This window comes from Pseudopodoces humilis, chromosome 7, assembly GCF_049639895.1.
Source record: "Pseudopodoces humilis isolate 2021_Gansu_Grassland_sample_001 chromosome 7, ASM4963989v1, whole genome shotgun sequence".
Lineage (NCBI taxonomy): Eukaryota > Metazoa > Chordata > Aves > Passeriformes > Paridae > Pseudopodoces > Pseudopodoces humilis.
In genome coordinates, this window is record NC_142206.1 from 23,199,528 (window position 1) to 23,215,452 (window position 15,925).

General features: G+C 36.7%; 1 long non-coding RNA gene across 1 annotated transcript in view; it reads left to right on the top strand.

Annotated features, from left to right (window-relative positions):
• The first annotated feature begins 10,840 nt into the window (after window positions 1–10,840).
• Window positions 10,841–15,925, top strand: part of LOC148183991 (uncharacterized) — a 56,239-nt gene continuing 51,154 nt past the window's right edge. The window contains exon 1 of the long non-coding RNA XR_015773016.1: window positions 10,841–10,901. This is a non-coding gene — a long non-coding RNA (uncharacterized LOC148183991). The remainder of the gene's footprint in view (window positions 10,902–15,925) is intronic.

Sequence of the window (15,925 nt, forward strand, 5' to 3'; positions counted from 1 at the left end):
AGACACAGTGGCCTCTGTCCCTTTGCCCTTACCCTGAGGCCCTCAAACTTTCTACTTAGCTAAAGTATTGATAGACAAGGTCTGTGAAAAGTTTTGTCCCTCTTCCTGTGAAATAGAAATCTTGAGCTTTTTCATATTGTACATTCGCACAAAAGAATTAATTTGATTTAATCATAACTTGAATTAATCATAAGCAGAAATGGCATTTTCCAGGACAGCCCGGAATGGATTGATTAGAGCATTCTCTAGTGATGTGAGAATTCTGAATTATGTAAGAAATAATTCTGAGAATTGTGCTGGCTCTCTCTGTCTCTCAGACTCCAAATCCCAAACTGGAGTTGAAAGGCCTTTATTGAAGGCCATCATCAAAACTCGTGCAGCATTGAAAAGTTTGTTTTAATTCATTAACATTTCAGACAAGGATATTTCAGTAAAACCCAACTTTCAGACTTTCTATCATATTCTTTTCTGGCAGTAGCAAAAGATCTACATTTTCATTTTTTATTATCTTTAAAGATGATGATGAGAGTTAGAATAAAATGTCATTATCTGATATGTCCACAGTGATGGTAGAACAAGAGAAATGTTTAAAATTCAACAATATGAAGCAAGTAGTTGATTAAAGATACTCTGGCCAACAATTTCTGTGTTTCCAGTCACAACTGTATACTGGTTCCAGTAGAAATCAGAAACAGCTCCCTGGTGGTGCAGCATATAGCTGGAGGAGGGCTTGTCTATTTGAAAACATCTCTTTCCTCAATTAATTCCTTCTCAGTTTCTATGGTCTAAAGGCTCCCTCCATGCCAGTGTCCTTCCTGCCCATACCTTGCCAAGGACTTTCACACCATCCTGCCTGTCAGTGCTGCCATCAGTTACCTGATGAGTGCTCTCACTGCTGATTTTGTGTAGTCACATCAGATCGAGCCACAGTTCAATCTTTCTTCAATTCCTGGCTCTAGCAGAGGCCAATTCCTGGTGTTTCACACAGTCAGTTCCCACTGAAAATATTCTTGCTTAATTTGCAGTGTTATGCATGGAAAAAAGATTACTTGGGATGAATCTGGATCTTTTCAGCTTCTGTGGTGGCCAGTTTATAATAAATATCAGTACATTAAAAAGCAAATAAACTTTGTCTGTCCATAGTATGTCACTCTTGTTCATTCTCTTCCATGGATTTAATTCTTATTTCATAATATGTAAATATATATGAAATATAATAAATTAGATAGAAGCTGTACAGGATTTAACAAGTGACTTCTCTTCCCTGCCTCACCTGCACTCAGGTTTTCTTTATAGTTATTCTGAGCTGCCAGTGCTCTCTGAGGCTTTTACATCAGTTCTGTGAAACACAGATTTTGGAGTTTAACAGACAGAAATGTAACATTGTCTCAGTCAGATATTTAAATACATGATCCTAAGCAGAAGACAGGGCTACAGGCTGAAATTATACTGCACAATAATTTGCTATTCTTAGTTTTCAGTAGGTTCCATTTAACTTTTTATGAAAGACACTTAGCTGTCTTATTATGGGACAAAAAGCCAAAATGAAGTAATATTGTGTAAACCAGTTATTCATTCAGACATGCTAACTAACAAGCCTGGAATCTTTCCAGAGCATAAAATTTGGCATACCCCTCCAAAAAGGTCACATGAAATAAACAGTTTAGGCAGACAGGGGAAAAAGGCATCCAAAAAACAAATCCCAGATTCCAGAAAATTCAAAACAAAATATTCTAATACTCCCAAAACTGGGTTTTTTTCCTTTTTCCATATTGATTAAGAGGGAAACAAAGGCTATTTGATAAGGCTAATTAGGTACCTATATGCTAGTTGAAATCATTGCTTTTAAGTTCTGATTTGCCCTATTCACCCACTACTGCAGGAAAGAATAAATCAACCAGAAAACTTGAGTAAATCACAACGATGCCTTAGTTCACCTTAAAACACAGAAAATCAGAGTTCAAATGTCCTCTTTCTGATTTACAATAGGAATGACAGCTATATCCATGAGACACTCTGATTTTCATCTTGTTCAATCTTTCTGATGAATTAGGGCTTTTTAAAATAAATTGGAGCAAATTGAAAACTGCTTGTCTTTTAGTAACATATCTCACATTTGTTTCACGTGTCATAAGGTGCTCCCCATCTCCAGATCTCCTACTGCTATAATTCCATTCCATTGTGGAAATTGACTGACGCAGTTTACTGCTTAGTTATGGTGTATTCAAACTCTGTGAACATTCAAAGTAAAACCAAACTTAAATTTTACTTCTGTAGGTGCTTCCCTGGCAGCTTGAGATGCTGTCTTCTCTAAAATGAAATTTAAAGATTGTCTTGCATTATTCTGCTGCTGCAATTCAGAAGCTGCAGGTTCAAAGGACTCTGAAAGATGTTGCTGACAGTGCTGTCGAAACACGCCTGATGCTCTACCAAAAATTCTGGTTCTAATTTGTTTTCCAGCTAGAGAAGAAATTCAAGAATAGGCAGGGGACAGACACACACACAGCCACCACTACATCCCCACCCACATATACAAAGTATGCAGGCATCGGTAATACACTCATTTTTAATCATCCAGCCTGAGCCAGTGTAACCTGCCAGCAATCCATGGCACTACAAACTTGCACTACAGCCTACTCAAACAACCAATCTCTCATTCCAGTTACCCCAGCTGATTCCCCATTCAGACATATCTAACCCTATTTCCAGCCCTGTGGGGCTGCCAAGGCTGAAGAGCTAGCAACAAATCCTGGAAGATGCAATGTATATAATAATATAATATATTTATAACGTACTATAATCAATATGATATATGTGCAGAGCAGCATATGGACAAGTGTGCATGGTGAGAAAGGGAGAAGATAGCCAGGATGTCCATTTCCTTGTATTTCACATAAACCCTTGCAAAATCAGAACCTGATTCTTCTCTTTCCTCTTGTTTCATGGAATTTTTTAGCTCCCCACTTCTCACATTGCTTCAATGCACAGTGATCTGTATTTCTCCCTCTCTTTCTCTCAACCCATAATATTTGAAGCTTAGCCTTTAGACTTGTCCCTCTCTTTAATAATTCCATTACAAAGTGTAGTTGTGACACAAGCTGTCAGATTAGCTCTCATTCTGGGCTGCTGAACAAACAACAACATAATTAATTTCTCTGTGAGAAAACAGTGTAAGCACAGAGATGAGAAAATAGTGGGCATAAAGCTATTTGCCAACTTCATGTGGAATTCACACAATATAGAAGGATGGTGCTGACAGCACATAAGGGCAACACTTCATTTAATGCATCAGTGCCTCAAATGAACATGACCCACAGCTTTGCCCACACAAAGATGTTAAAGATTTTTTTAGGGATTGACTTGCTCCATCTAGTTCATTTTAGACTATATTCCTCTATGTTATTTTTTTTAACAATGTACTCATGCCTATGTGTTTCACATCTCCTATCAACTCATTTAAATAAAGGAGAGCTATAGGAAACCTCCAGTTTCCCAGTGTACTAATACAGGCTGACAGATGATCTGAGAACAGTGGTGTTCAAATCGGTTTTCAATTCCTTGCAGACCCCATAAATAACAGGAAAGGAAAATCCCTCCTACAAGGGCCTGTAGTGACAGAACAAGGAGTAATGATTTTAAAGTGGAAGTGGACAGGTTCAGATCAGATATTTTGAATTCTTTACTGAGGGTGGTGAGACACTGGTACAGCTTGCCCAGAGGGGTGATGGATGTCCCATCCCACAAGGCCAGGTTGGATGGGGCTCTGAGCACCTGCACTAGTGAAAGGTGTCCCCACCCTCAGCAGGTGGGGTGGACTAAAAGGCCTTTAAAGGCCCTTCCAAACCAAACCACTCTTTGATTCTTTGATTCTATAATCATACTCTTCTGGTATGTTCTGCTTTTGTTCTCTTTTTGTGTCCTGAGCAGCTAGGTCTAGGCTTAGAAATTTTCACCTCCTTTTCATGTGCCATTCTCTCATTTTGTAAAAGTCTTTTTCAGGCATCTGTGCTGCTGAATTTCACTGTATATGGGAAATACACAGTTCTGTTCGAAAAAAAATTCCATGAGAGCTTAAAGCTGATGTTTAATTGGGAATATTAAATGGACAGTTTGAATTGAAATTGGAAAAGCTCTTTCCTGAAAAGATAAAAGTCATTCCACATTCTAGTGACTTCCTTATATTTTAGAATATCTCCAATGAAAGGTGTTTGTAAACACAGTGCATGTAGGAGTGAGATTTCCATAAAATAAAGAAAAAGGAAATCTGGGACTGGTTCCAGTGTGCTCTTCTGTAACTGCATTGGTTTTAGATACTCTAAATTCCTAATTTACAATTTGCATCATTAAAGGAGCCTAATGATGCATTTGCATTCTGACCAAAATTGGATTTTCTTGTTGGACTTTCTCCCCAAAAGAAGGCTCACAACTAAAAGACTAGAAGTTGGGGCACCATAACAACCTGTATATCAGAAAAGACACCATATTATTTTCATTCTTTTTATTTTTAATCAGGGGTTTTCCCTCTCTTCAAGCTAAGAGATCTGCAGATGGTTACATGCTGATTTATTATTTTTTCCCTCTAAGGGAAACAAGACACTTTAGAACGCAGAATTTAATTCTGGCTTAGGATATTATTGCTGTTGTTGGGCCTTTCCTACACTTGCAAAGGACCATCCTACTGTTCATTTTTCAGAGAGACTAAGCCTGTGCTCCCCCGAGGCATCTCCCTGGAGTGAGTGCTGCACCCCTGGGTAAGGGCTGCTCCAGGGTTTGGTTCTCCAGAGCTGCACAGCTCTGAAAGGAGGCACTGGCCAGCAAAACATCTGCCAGTGGGGAGAGAAGAGTGGCCCCCCAGGTAAACAGCTCCTAGTGAGGCATTTAGAGGAAGCATTCTGATTGTAGGGAGGAGATAATAATGGGGTGGACTGTAAGCACCCTGCAGGACTCCACTTAATGTTATCTTCATTTACCAAGCCATTAAACTGGAGCTGATTTTATTATCATAATTTTTTCCACTGGCATCTGAAGAAGTTTTATGGCTTTCAATAAAGCCTTCACTCTACTCAGAGCCCTGTTTGATTTTATTATAACATCTTCTAGTGAGATTTATGTTCTTGTTTTGCTTAAGATTCACATTTTAATGTAGTCATAAAAGCAAGTTAGATTTGCTTGTTTGAGGGAATCTTATTTAGTTAATTATCAGACACCACGTGGCAAATAATTTAATTCAGCTTCTATTATACAACAACTGTTATTTATTTTCTTGGCTTCACAATGGGGAGAATAGACACAAACAAGAATGCAGTAGGAATCCTCACATAAGAAAGATACCTATTTCAGAAATGGGGATGTTCTTTTGGACAAACTAAATAGCCTCTCTCAAATTAGGAATTAATACAACCATCCTAGACCTTTTAAAAATTAACTTTGTGTTCTTTCTGTTTTAAATTTAAATCTGTTCTTTTTGCCAGTGAAATCTCGTGTGATAGTCTCATGGCAGTGTGGACATTAAAGCTCTGGTCATCCCCGAGATTTCCTTCCAAGACAGTGTTTGATTATTTCTTAGGCTACAGGATTCCTTGAAGCCTAACTTTGAGATTCCTATAACGATCTAAAAGATTGGACTAAATCTATGATGATTAAAAAAAATAAATAAAATGTATAAGTGTATGTGTTCCTCCTAATGGAACAGAAAATATTTTTTGAAGGGTCTTGGTAATTCTTATAAGCTATAAATTCTAGACTAACAAAATGGGTCCTAAACTCAATAAAACCAAAGCAGGAGGTCCATACTACCAAAAAAAAAAAAAAAAAAAAAAAAAAGAAATAATTCAAGTCATAATGTAAGTTTTCATCAAGAGTCATTATAGCCCATGTCTGCCATTCTCACTGAGAGTACTAACAAGAGATATAAATTTTAGAGTTGATACAAGCTGATCCTCCCTTATCCTCCTTATTTGATGGTCAGCACTGACTTATTCTGTGAATCGAGAGAGAATCTCCTGTTTATAAAAGTGCATTGAGAAATTCGTATTCCACTGGTTTAGGCTGCTTCATTTTTTCATTAGAAGTGTAACTGGATTATTTTTTTTTATTACTTCAGTAATATTGGAGGGTGTTTCTTTAGGATGATGCTCTCTCATGTTAACCAAAGGAGGCTTTGGCAATAAGTCTGACTTCCAAGACAAGCATGAATCAAAAAACAGATGAGAAAAGATCAGGGCTTTGCTCACCAGATAGAGACTGAAGTCTGCAGAATTTTCTCTCCAGGAACTTCGGTGTTGATGGCTGAAGGCTATCACCTCTTTATTGATGTTCTAACTAAAATTCAAAGACCTTGTTTAAATACTTGGTTGATACATTTTTCCGCTTATGAAGGAAACATAATATTTTTTGTGGACATTTTGTTGTCTTTGCCTTTTTAAATGGTAATAGTATTAGTAGTAGTAGGAGGAGGAGGAAGAGGAGGAGTAAGAGTAGGAGTAGTATTGGTGGTACTATTATTATTATTATTATTATTATTATTATTATTATTATTATTATTATTATCTTTCCAGTCTTTGTGAGCTCCACAGTATTTCCTGTGTTTCTGGCACAAGAAACAGTCCAAGCTAGAAAAAGTGACTTCCTTGGTCTCAGTTCATTTCAGCACCATTACAAATTCTGTTTGTACAAATACTGTTTTGAAAAAAATCACAATTGAATTTAATTCAACTTTAAAAATATGTTTATATACTTTTTAAAAATGAAAATGAATTTAATTTCAAAATAAAAAAAAAATTAAAATAATTTTACCATTGCCTTGAATTTCAATTATTAGACTTTAAAAAAATTTAATCTCCATTCCACTGATTTCAAACTCCTTCACAAAGCTGACATTAATTAATTAAACATGTCCATTGACCCAAATCTATTTATGTTGGATATAAAAAATATTTGGCCTAAAAGTTTCACCTTGCCCCATGGTTGAACTTCAGCTACTGTCAGTATGAGTTTTATCTTCTTTAAAAAGTTGTGACAGTAATATTGTACCCTTGTGAGAAATTACTTAATTAGTGCCTACCAATTACTGAGGTCACTGAATGGAAAATTCTGAAAGTGTAATATCATGCTGAATAGAAAGTGGAAGAGTAGACTAGAACTGATCATCGCTCCGATCGGATCCATCACGCTCTGACCTGGGTCGTGGTGTCCCTGTGGACGCCAAATGATCCCAAACAATAAATTGCAGAGCACACCAAACTGGAACAGCTGGTGACTGCCAAATGCCCTGATGAATGTGCTTTGGCAACTTGCTGTTTGGACTTCTTAAGCAGTAAAATGACCAACTATAAACCAAATAATTCCCAGAACATTGTCTTATTATGGTCCTCTCTGTCACCACCATTAAATTCATGGTCCACATATTTCACCCTCTTCAAGATTTTTAGAAATAAGAAGATGTAGAAGAAAATTTCTGCCATAAAGATTAGAACAGAACCACAGCTGCAGCGCTTAAGTATTTGTCAAATGAGTACCAAGCTCTCAAACTGATGCTCAAAGGTGATGAGGTTCTGGTCCAGGTATAGCTAAAATAAATGGACATACTGAATAAATGGACAACCTGAGTATACAGAGTGAAGTGATTTACATGTTTAACTCAAGAAGTCAGAGGGAGAAGTCTTACTAAAACATGATATTCATGATTCTTAACACCCAGCTCATAATATATTCTGCAGTCTGCCTTGTTAGAAATAAGTGCCTAAAGCACATAAGGGAAATGACAAATTAGAAAGGGCATGCACAACGAAGTGAAGGACTTCTAAAGCAGTAATGTCAGCAGCATCTGCACAAAATTATTCCTTTTTTAAAAATTTTGTTACTTTTGTCTTGATTTTTTTCTTCTTGTCATTAACTGTAACAGCATATTTAGAATTTAAAATTATGTTACTATCTAGAGGACTCAGTCATCTAGATGGTCTAGACATTAAAAACTGTGTTTGGGGTTTTTTTTAATTTAAATGCCTGTGCCTAATCCAAAATATTTCAGGCTAAATTCTCAAAAGTCGTTAGTGTCTTGCTTCTGTTGAAATCAGAGTTTTATTCCTGCAGGCCAGATGGAGAAGAGATGTAGAATCCAGAGAACAAGGCACAATAGAATAATAGGACAAGCAAGTGCAAGGAAAGTTTTATTTCCTTTTTTCTTGTTCTTAATTTTCCTTAAGAATTTAGCAAAATTCTTATTCCGTGTGTCTTCGGTCTCCTGTAACAGTGGTGCTGACTTAGGCTGTGTTTGTGTGATATTAAGTGCTGGCTTTCATTGCTTTTTGCTGACTTACGTGAACTGGCAAAATTTATAATAGTACCCCAGCTACTCAGGAAATTAACAGTCAATGAATATTTACTGGAAGTAAAATGTTGTCTAACAAAGAAATATAATGCCCTCTGGCTTCTGGCTGGTAGTATATCAGGAACCATTGGAGTCAGTTGATTCTGGTTTTGTCATGTTGCTGATTATTTGTCTTAAAACTCTGAGTCATGACATGGGCTCAGTGTATAATGTATCTGCTTATTGATAGCAGTCCTTTGTTTTACACATTTCTTACTTGGCATACAAGGAAAATTTAAATGTTCATAAAAATGCATTCTGAATCCCTTCCACTTCAAGAGTTTTGAGAAGACCTAAAGGAAGATGAAAAATATTTCCAGGCATCCCTCAAAGTTTGTGATATGAAAGAGAAATTGGAGAAGAAGAAATCTGCAATATGAAGTATGAGGAAGAACATCTTTACATTGAGGGTGGCAGAGAACTGGGACAGGCTCCCCAAGGAGGTGATGGAGTATCCCTCTCTGGAGTCATTAAACACCCACCTGGACAAGTTTCCATCTTACCTGCTTTAGATGGCCCTGCCTTGGCAGGGGGGTTGGACTGGATATCTCCAGAGATCCCTTCCAACCTAAGGATTCTGCGATATAGAGGGCTCAGAAGACTTGCCAACCTGACAATACCATAAATGTCATAGACTACAAGCTATTAGACAAGTAAAATATCCAAAAGTATCCAAATCCCATTTTAAAATGAGACTTGGACATTTAGATTCCAAAATACCATGGAAAACCAAAAGGCTTCAAGGCAGCAAATAGAAGTTAGGGTCCTTCTTTACAATAACAGTTTGAAATATTTTTAAATTGTAGCCTTTTAATGGTTGTTTTGAGAATACAAAGATCCAGTTATGACTGTCAATTTGGAAAAGCACAGCCTTTTTACATTAAATACTTATTAGATGAGATGTTTGGTCTTAATTTCATATACTACTAATTTTGCTTATGCTGTATGTTGAGCTGAATGATTAACAAATGAAATAATTAATGACAATAGTATATGAATTGTAATTAATAACTAAGTCAAGGCAAGATTATCTGTAGAAAGGCTTTGTCTCTGCAAGCTGTGGGTTCTTGCAAGGTTGGTGTGAACTTTATTTCCCAAACAGGTGCAATAACAAGCTGTAAGTGACTCAATGTGTTCCACCACAACAATGCATACCTGGGCATGAGATTCATTCCAAACTTAAAAATTTTATGAGTGGATATTCATTGAATTAATCAGAAACTGGTCATCAGAGATCAAATTTGTCTGCAACAGTTGTGTAACTCTATGGTGGGACACACTGAAGAAGAATGCTGTTCTAGGAGTAGATATTTTTATTTTCAATAAAATAGGCAGTTTAAGAGGGTTTTTGCTTTGGTGTGGAGTTTTGGGGTTTTTTGCGGGGGGGTTGTTTTGCATATTTTTTCTCAAGAGTTATTTCCCTTCCTCTTTCTCCTATCTTTCTCTAGACTCACACAGAATAATCATTCTCCATTTCCCAAACTTGCTTTGACTCTTGCAAAATAGTCTAGTAATCTCTGCAGTGACTGCAAGGGAAAAGTCTATTGTTTCAAGCTTTAATGAAAATTCCAGTAGTACCTATGCATAGAGGATCCCACATAATCAGCATGAATTAGGCATGTAGAACATTAATGTCCATTTCATGAGCTACCAGATACATTTCTTTGGCCCATAGCTCAGTGTTAGCTGTGCTTATCCTGGAGTTGCAGGACCCTGAGGGATGGTGGTGGCTGAACCCTGGCTGCTGCAGTCAGAAGGAGCTGATTGCTCTGTCCCTGTGCAGATGTTGTCCTTGGAGGGCAGCTAGAATCCTTCCCTGGCACTGTAGGCACTGGATAGGCTGTGTAATCCACCTGGCAAGAATGACTGCAATTTCTCCATTTCAGTGTTGGCCCTGTGCATTCCTGTTGGTCTGGGATGTGGTCCAGCCCAGTTCTCGCTTCTGAGTTGCCCAATGGCAGACAAAAATACCAAAAAAAGCCTTTTTGCCCTTTATGGTTGCTGTGAATAGCAGCTGAGCTGCTCACTCTCTCCAGTGGCATGGGGGAGAGAATTGAAAATGTAAGAGTGAGAAAATGCATGGGTTGAGACAAAAGCAGTATATTATTATTATTATTATTATTATTATTATTATTATTATTATTATTATTATTATTACTACTACTACTATTATCAGCAGGAGCAGCAGCAGTAGTAGCAGCAGCAACACCACCAACAATAATATTTTAAGTAAAGGTGGAAAAACCCCAGCAGAGATAATAAAAGCCAAGAAAGACAAATGGTGCAAATATACAGAATCACTCCCCACCACCTGATCAATGCCCAGCCATCCCCCGTGCAGCAGGGCTGTGTGAGAGGCACAAAAGGCCTTGAATGTGTGTAAGCACTGCTCAGCATCAATTAAAACATTCCTTTATAATCGACACTGTTTCCAGCACAAATCTAAACCATAGCCCTGTACCAACCACTGTGAGGAAAAACAACTCTATTCCAGCCCAAAGCAGCACACTGGTGAGGTTGGTTTCTGAGTTTGGTAAGCATACTGATTTTTCTTCCCTTTCATCCCCTAAAGTCAAATCCTAAAGTTTCAACCCCCTGAGTCAAAGAATTTACCACTCATTGTATTTACTCGTATTTGCCCCAGAATCATTTTCAGATATTCAAGGAGTACGTTTTTGAATCTGTAAAGCTTTTGAAAACACACCAGTTAATTCAGTAGAAGGAAAGCACCTGAGTCTGCTCAGGGCTTTCCTTTTGTTTTTTATTTGTATGCAAATTGTTTATTTCTTGAAAATGCCACATGATATTTGCAGGCAATCATCATTTTGGGCATAGAGATTTTAATTTCTCTCTTTCTGACAAAAATCCAACATTCTTTTCTTAAGAGTAAGAATAAAAAATATTTATAGTATTTAAGAAGACAATTCCAATAATCAATGAGATTTTGCCAAAAAGGAGACAAGATTAATTGAGAATAAAGGAAGTGATATTTTAAGTGATACAGCATGTCATTTACCTCTTGGCTTAGAGGTCCTATATGAATAATGGCAGAATGGAATAAATGTCCCAGTGCTTTGTTAGAAGTGATTCATCTCGTGATGAAGACTTTATGTTGCCATTGTAACACGCTGCTAAAGAGTGGACTTTTCCAAAGTAAGACTTCTGCTGTTTTATAGAAGCTAGCTGTGACTGAAGTAATAGATTTTCTTCAGTCAAGTAAAAAAAGCTGATAATAATGTGTGTTATTAGTTTTATACAGCGATAATGAAAAAATAAGAATATTCAGAAAGGTCTCAAAAGCAGTGTTAATAGGGTTATTTTTTTCATCTTGCATGTTGTATTTATTTTCAACAGAAAGTAGCCAACATAGAAAATCCACTGGAATGATTCATTAGAAGAGTAACCATCCATGTGAAATAACATTTAGAATCTTCAGTTTCTAGAGCTATCCTTACTTTAGGGGAAAATTTTAATTTTATATTTTATAGCTTTGTTTATTTGGCTGTTTACTATCAACATGCTGTGATTGCTCAGAAACTGAGCTGGTGTAGCTGTGCCTGGTTAGAGAGGTCACACAGCACATTCAAATCCACATGGCTGCCATTGGGACAAGCTTTGATCCACAGGCTGTCTTAGATCAGTGTAAAGCTAATGGATTTTAAGTGCCTTAATTTCACTAAAAGAAATTACACTTCTTTTTAGAGGGAGACAAGTGTAAATACTAAAAGCTTCAGCAAGAGTCATATGTGGTCAAAAGTGAAGCAACTTGGCCAGGTGTCATCCTATCACAGAATAAGAAGGTTATTTTATATGCTGGGCCAGGAAGAGAGAGAAAAAGGAAGATGGCAAGCAGGAGAAGTAGCTGTAAGTGTAATTCTTAAGCAGCAAAAGAGAAGCAGAGCTTCCTAAAGCATGAAAATTTTCAGAGGGACAAGACTGGAAATTGATCCATGACACTGTGATGAGGATGGTGATGTTCATTCCTTTTCCATTGAGAATTGCAAGATTTTTTCTCACTTACTTTCTTTGAAACTAAAAAAAACAAAACTGTCTTAGAGAATCTTTCTTGTTTTATCTGTTCCTAGGAAGCTTGGAATTGACAATAAGGAGCTTTGCAAAGAGAAATAACATGTTGCAAAGCAAAACATCTGCAGTGTATAGACAGGAGCTGATGAGGTGCCTCTCTATTTGCTGATGCCTTTGCTGCATCTGAAAGCGGCAGCACTCGCTGCTTCCTTGAGCCTCCAGCTCCTCTTGTAACAGGTGTGCAGCTGGATTCCAAGCCCTTATGCAGGGCAAGAGTAATGGAGCCCTACAAAAGCAAGCTCATCTGTCTCTGTCAATGGGTCATGGTAGAATAATCTCCTTATTTCACTCTTACCCTCTTCAGGAAAAGCAGGGTCCCTTGCAGCGCTTCCACCCATCTCCTAAAGCTCGGAATCATGAAGCACAGACTCACAAATAAATGGGTTTTAGACACTGTTGTTCAAAGCCATCATCTACAGACATATTTTTTTAAGTGGTTGGAATTTATTCTTAAGACAGAAAATGCAATTTTGAGTCCAGCTAATATGGACAAAGGAACTCTTTTTATAGTAAATCATGGACAGTCATTAGCCAGAAGCAGATGATGGTTTGAGAATTGTCCCTTTGTATCTGTTTGGAGTTTAAAACTGACAGTCTGGAAAGATGAAGCCTGCCTTTTTTTGTTTTGGGTACTTTTTATCTTTGGGTACTGGTGACTGGTAAGTTAGAATATCTTGTACAGGTGTCTGTTTAACAAAGCAAAGATCTGACAACACCTTCGTTATTTAGGAACTCACACATCCAGGCATGCACACCACTCCAAGGGAAAAAGAAATTTAAATATTTCACCTATGTAATTAAATCATATGGAAACTTTGGGGTTTTTTAAGGATGGAAATGTGAGCAATAACTTTATGGTTAAGTTCTGGACTGAGATTTCCACAAGATTAAAATAATTCTATTCAATATTTTCAGAAAATTGACAAAAAAATTAATTAGATCTTGAAATAGGCACAATGATTCTCCAGTAGACATTTGAACTGTCTGGGTAGTATTTTAAATGAAGAATTTCTATAACAAAAACCATTTAAAGTCATATAATAATACGTGCCCTAAAGTGGCTTAATTGTTTTTTATTTTTTCCCCAGCCTCATATATTAACTTTTAAATCAAAAAATTTGTTTTATTCCATCATTTGTGTAACTCAACACTTGTATACTTCAAGAAACGTCTACATAAATACCATAAGTGTCAAAAATGTCATCTTACTGCTTCCTTTTTTTGTTTTCTTCTAAATTCATGAGGACACTACAGGGCTTTTTATCCCTAATTCAATGTGATTTTCCTCTTGTAAGTATCCCTGGAGAATTCTAAGGCAACAAAGAATTGCCTGGTGATGTTGCAGAAGATTTTCTTGAAAGGAGCTGTTTTTCCAGTAACATTTAATTATTTAGCGAAATCTGTCCTCGGTGCAATGCCCTTTATGTAATCTTAATAAAGTCACCATGATCAGCATTGCACATGGACCATGTTAATGTTTTTAGTTACTCTAAAGGCATACCAAAAGGAAGCTCATGAGGAAAAGGTTAAAAGAATTAAGTGTGCATAAAATAACTATAAACTGAGGAAGCAGAAGTAGAAAATCTGCCTGAAAATACTGAAAGGACAATATTAAAGAAATTAAAAGTATTGCTTGTGAATATAGGAAAGTATCTATGAAACAAAGAAAGGGGAAAAGCTAGAATTATTTGCTAAACAGAAAGACTAATTACAGTGTTATCAACCTCTTAGGGGAAGCATTAGAAATCTCTTCACTCAAGCTGTTCAAATTTAGGCTTTGGCAAAGCATCAGGGGATATTCTGCAAAGAACAATGCTTCTCTGGTGAGGTGAACAGGCTGGCGAGAAGCTGATAAAGCAGCAGTATTAGCATGGTGCACAGCTGTGTGAGAAAGACACAGTAAATGCTGAAATCAAAAGTAAGCAGTTTTGTTTGAAAAGGGCACAGGCAATTACTGGCGCTGGAGTTTAAAAAGTCTTGGTGACATTCTATATGGTTAGAGAAACTGGAAATTTCTAAAGCTTTCCTCTGTTACCTCTAGAATAGCCCCTTTTTGGTTCATTATGGCTAAAGAATTTTAATTGTCAAATCATCTTTCTTGATGACTACAGAATGTGAAGCACTACAAAGAACAATACTCCACACCCTAAGAAATTCATTTAATACAATTAAAAATGCAAACTATGCAAAATTCAGGTACTCTGGTTAGTGGGATGTGGTAAGAGCTGCTTCATATTCTCAAAAATAATCTGAGGACCATGAATGGATTTAATAATTTAACAAAAATCCAGTAATTCTGTAGTTGGTTTGCTTGAGTCTCTCTTTTTGCGGCTTCTTTGTGAGCACATTAGCACAACCAATTTTTTTTTCCTTTGTTCTGTGCCTGTGCCTCTCCCTGTGCTGTTATTTATCTGCTTCTAGATTCTATAGCCATTTCAGGATGCCACTTTTCACAGATGGAAAACAAAAGTTGTTCTGGGTTATTTTACTATCCCTAGTTTTTTTATTATTTCTTAAATTTCTTGTAAGATGAAACTTGACAAGCTTTAGTCTATACTATATTTATCTTGTTTAGTTTTAGTTTTACAGTTTCAAAACCCAAGAGGTTTATGATTGGTAGGATAACAGCAACTTAACTATTTCAGCTAGTAACTCCTGACATAATCTGGTGTTTGTATTAAGTAGAATAGAAAATGCATAAATAAACCCAAAAGTAGTTAATAAATCTGTAATTTCACTCTGTATCTGTGGAGAAGATCAACACTTATTTGCTATCGATTCCATGCCATAAAGGACATGATCATCTCTGAGTATTCATTGGAGAGCTAGAGATGAAAGGTTTTGTGTAGATATCTCAGTAAAAGTACAAAATGAATTATTGAACCTGGCTAAGATGGAAGTACCTGCTTTCTAAGTATTTTAAACACCAACTCAGTCATGTAGTCAGACTTGACCAAAACAAATTTCCAGCTTTTGAGGGAATGCTAGTGATATCACAAATGCAGAGGCAAACATTTCCAATCCCTTACACTAAGAGGAAGGTAGGATAACCTACCATCTACAAATGTAGGTCTACTCAGATATGAATGATTTACAAAAGAAAAGCCAAAATATTATCTTGTATAATAACTCCATGTAATTGAGCAATGGAGAATGTGAAATAGTTATTTTATGAGAAAATAAAACCACTCGGAAATATTCTAGGTAAAATATCATGTAAAAAATAAAAAATTGTGCTTCAAAAGAAATGTCTCATCCTGGGTGTAAAATGGACATTGGTGAAGTTGTAACTGTTGTTCCCTTTTATTGTTCTAATAATGTTACTCTTGGTAAGCTCCCATTCCATAGGAGTATATTTTACTGAAGTGTAGCTATAGGAAAAAGAAAAAATAAACAAGAAAGAATAAATGTCAGTGAGTATCCCAGCCAGCATCCAGGCCTGTGTCCCTGCTGTTGAAATGTCCTGGCCTG